Source organism: Sinohyriopsis cumingii, chromosome 6 (assembly GCF_028554795.1).
Source record: "Sinohyriopsis cumingii isolate HCF-2022 chromosome 6, ASM2855479v2, whole genome shotgun sequence".
In the NCBI taxonomy this organism is placed as follows: Eukaryota; Metazoa; Mollusca; class Bivalvia; order Unionida; family Unionidae; genus Sinohyriopsis; species Sinohyriopsis cumingii.
This window is the reverse complement of record NC_142966.1, coordinates 35,886,085-35,890,751: the sequence shown is the minus strand read 5'-3', so window position 1 is coordinate 35,890,751 and position 4,667 is coordinate 35,886,085. Positions and strand designations below refer to the sequence as shown.

The 4,667-nt window shown below is 39.4% G+C and overlaps 1 pseudogene; it reads right to left on the bottom strand.

Annotated features, from left to right (window-relative positions):
• Positions 1 to 2,924: 2,924 nt before the first annotated feature.
• Positions 2,925 to 3,359, bottom strand: LOC149796715 (general transcription factor II-I repeat domain-containing protein 2 pseudogene; annotated as a pseudogene).
• Between the last annotated feature and the right edge of the window lie 1,308 nt (positions 3,360 to 4,667).

Genomic DNA, 4,667 nt, shown 5'->3' with positions numbered 1-4,667 from the left:
CTGGAGTGTATTCGATTTGCAGATACAATGTGTGTCCTGTTGACCAAGTAGGACTTGAACCACGGTATGGCTGTATCATGAATGCCAAATACATGCTGGAGACGGTGAATTAATATATCATGGTCTATTGTGACAAATGCTTCAGACATATCAAGGAGGATGAGGACTGTAATCTTTCCGCTATGCAACGCAGACAGAATGTCATTAACTACTTTTAAAAGAGTAGTTCCAGTACTATGGCAAGGGCGATATGCAGATTGTACATTGCTAAAAAAGACTATTTGAATTCAGATCAGATGAAAGCTGGGATAGAACAACCTTTTCTAAGATTTTTATATGAATGGGAGATTAGAAACTTTGCGATAGTTATTTAAATCATTATGGTTATGGTGTTGGTTTCTTCAGCAGAGGCTTTACAATGGCAGTTTTGAAAAATGATGGGAATTCTCCGGATGAGAGAGAGGTATTAATAACACCAGTTAGTAAAGGCAATACTGGATCTAATCACTCAAGCAGCAGTGATGTTGGAATTGAATCAAGTTCAACCTGACTTTGGTGCACTCTTCCAGGATTGCACGTACGAAATCCATAGAGACAGGTTCAAATGTTGCTAATGGTTGCCGTTCAAATTCTGTATCCCAACTGTATGGTGACGACGAGTCAATTGAAAGTGTGGTGTCAAGCTTAACTCTAATGGTTTGTACTTTGTCACGGAAGAAATTTGCAAACATGTCCGGAAGGTCGACTGGAGAGAAGGAAGCTTGTTAGTAATCTGGAAGAGCTCTTTGCAGCTGGAACTTTCCATGATCTTTTTCCTTGGATGTCGTGCATTAGTTTGGCTCTATTTATCATACGGAGGTTTCTCTTAGTAGCAGAAAAAGGTGGAGGGTTAGGGACTGATACGTCAAGATGGCATATAATGCAGAGGTGATCTGATGCAAGGTCATGGGATACTAGGGAGGACCGTATACTGGTATCATCAGGTCTATGAAGAATCCAGTCTAAAATGTGACCATGTTTATGGGTGGGTTATTTAACTACTGTTTGAGGTTGAAAACATTAATGGAATCTATGCCTTTTGATGTGTTTGGGTTTCCGGGACAGTCAAAGTGAAAGTTGAAATCTCCAAGAATAATCAGGTTGCCACCTATCGAATTTCCATACTTCAGGAGATTCGTAAGCTGCTCCAGAAAGAGAGATTCAGCAAGCTTGTTTTTTTTCTACTACGAGGAGGGAGGTATAGGCAAAGAAAATGGACTGACCTTTGCTCCAGTGTGAGTGTTGTTTAGACTAGTTCAAACGATGTGTGGTCGAAATTGAATGTTGTGGTGTGGTGAAGACGTTTGATAATGGAGTTCTTTGTGATGACAGCAATTCTACCTCCGCGAGAGTTACGGGGAAACGACATGATGGAGTAACCAGTGGGAGTTAGATCCGCACACTTGGGCTCATCGCCTAATGTTTTTAGACATGTTTATTCTGGTCGTTAATAAAATTAACTATTTCTGTGCGCTTTTCCGGTGGTCCTACTGACTGGGCATTGAATAATGTAATACGCAGATGTTTCTCTTGGATAGTTGACAAAAAGGTTCACTAATTAATAGGGATTTGAATTAGGCTATCTAATTCAATGGTCGAATTTTTTATAAATTGTTGAGCCGAAATAAGTTAGACTCATGGAATTCTTCTTCCTGTTCTACGCCGGCCAACTTTGAAACAATGTTTCTTTTTTCGCTTCTGTTTACATTTAGGTAATGATGAATGTAATCCCAGTGCGTTTAGGCTAGAGCACAATGTATTAGACTTAATAATTCGAATATACAATTGTATTGATTTCTTCAGCAACCTTATTCAGAAGTAAACTATATTCAGTATTAAGGAATTCTTAACCATGATGATTATGTTTGTCAATAAAAAATATGTGGTATTGCTACTACTACTGCTTCTACTAATACTGCTACTACTACTACTACTGCTACTACTACTGACCGCTCCGGTGGCCTCATCGGAAGCGGGGTTCGTGGGTCATATCAAAGGCTTACAAAAATGGTACTAATAGCTACTCGCTAGACGATCAGCATTAAGAGGTCAGTGTTAGGACTGGTCGGCCTGGTGTCAGGATAATGTGACTAGGTGGGACACCATGCTTCATGTCTGTAGCATGATTTCCCAGTGCTAGACATCCCTATAAACTGCCACACTGCAGACATCGTAGAGATATGACTGAAAAATTGTTAAAGCTACGTTAAAAAAATGGTCCAAATCACACACACACACACACACATACACACACACACACACATGCGAAGTGATGGCATACGGTATTAAATGACTATCTAAAATACATTGAACCACCATAAACCTACCGTTGCATAGCAGTGTCAATAGCCTTCCTCATTCAAGCCATCAAGTGTTTGTATTTATAATAATGATATATTTGGGCGCAGTTATTCATATAACCGATATTAATGTTTTACCATGTTCCAATGAAAAACACATGTTTCATAAGTGAAATACTAGCAGTCATTCCAAGATTACCATATAATCCTATCAAATATAACAAGGGCCCGGCCTAGCTGAACTAGTACACTCTGCTGAATTACGTTTCTACGATGACAACATTGTATGTATGAAACGATGGTATTTTGGCCCGACTGGAGCTCTTGAGACAATGACATCCGAATGATACTTTACGCCAGGGGTGTCAAACTCAATCGCTCAGCGGGCCAAAACTCAAATCACACGTAAGGTTGCGGGCCGAACAGGATAAACATTCAATAAGCGGAAAATTAAACCTTTTTTAAACATTAATATAAATTAAAACAGAAAAAAGTTTTAATAATAAAAAATCATTGGCATACCCATTTTCGCTCTTATGCCAATTTGTCAGAGCTGGATGTTTGGCATCTTTTCTTGGCTACAAGTTAATTTATGTTGGGAGTAATGTTCTGTGTCATTGAGATTCTCATGATAGACTGCAAGTGTTCATCAGTGACACGACTCCTGTGTGATGTTTTGTTAATCTTCATCACAGAAAACAGCTGCTCACACAGATATGTGCTACCAAACATGCTCAAGGTTCGAGCCACATGTAGACGAAGCTGGGGCATCTCTTCAGGAATGAAACGAGTGAACTGTGCAGGCCCCACAGTGTCGTACTTTGCCTTTAGTGTCCCATCACACTGCAGCTCTATTAGCTCCATCTGCAAATTTACAGGTGCAGTTTCCACGTCTATGGCAAATGGGTTACGAAACAGCTCGAAATTACTTTTCTGTGCTTCAAAGTCACTAAAGCGCCGTGCGAACTCGGCGCGAAGTAAGCTAAATTTTTCAGCAAAGTGTGCATTGGGAAACACCATAGCCTAAAATTCTCTCTCGGGCCGGATATAATTGTACGCCGGTCAAGACCTCTCGGGCCTGATATAATTGTACGCCGGGCCTGATGTGGCCCGCGGGCCTTGAGTTTGACACATATGCTTTACGCTCATTACCGGATCACACACGTAACGTGTTTGGGGATGCAAATACCACCGCGGACAAAATTTTTAGGTGGTTAACATGCACCGGGCTAAGTATGTCATAGTGGTAGAGGCGAGGACCGGGTTCAAGTGGACCCACAATATGTTTCTCAACAACTACTTACCTGATCATGTTACTAGTATTACCTCCTATCCTTCCCAGCGAATGTTAGCAACCTTTTCACGATAACGCTCACGTTTAAGCGGATAACATCCTGGACACAGGTGGCCACGAAACAGGAGACTGTGAGGTAACACCTAACAATTACACACACATACACAGATACACAAACACAGACCTTTCATCACATACATACGCACACATGGACAGATTATTCTAGCCTCTCAGGCTGGATTATATATATGTATTGGGTGTTGGTTCATATGTTCAATACTGTTTAATCCGTCTCACTGGTCTTTTATGGTTGTATCTTGTATTTCTGTGGCGTACACACGAACTTTTGTTATCAGATTTACAATGAGCAGTGCTACAGTATTTAGAGTAATTAGCAGCAATAGGTATGTTTCACGGAAGTACATATCGTATCAATATTCGTAATGTTGATAAATGAAACCTTTATTTCAAAGAGATTAGGCAAAACAAACTGAGAAATAACTTTTGACACGTGCAAATATTGAAAGATGAAAAAACACGTGAAACTTCGCTAAATGTATGCAGAAGTGTCAAATATATGGACAATTATAATTGGCTCAAAATGTTTCAGCGAATGTCCTATAACATTACAAAATGGTTGTAGATATATAAAAACGATTCTGGCAACATGGCATTAAACTGGCATGTGTAATAAGGATATAGACAGAAAACACACTTGCAATACACACTAGAGTTTATAAACTTCTATGATTTTAATAAATGCAAAGTATAATTTTCAAATTCAAATGGTTTTTGAGTGACACTATGGCACTCATATAATTTCAAATCTGACCACTATGACCACTAAGACGTTTGGCCTCTACCAGGATTTGTTTAACTCTTTTGGCGCGGTCTAGGATATCAAAAGGCCTTCAAAATGATTGTCCCTAAAGTTTTGAGTTGTACATTGTAACATAAAAAATTATCATATGTATATTTGATTACTGTATAATTAATTATTCATTAATCTTGCCTTCAGAGAATGGCTGCAGGTG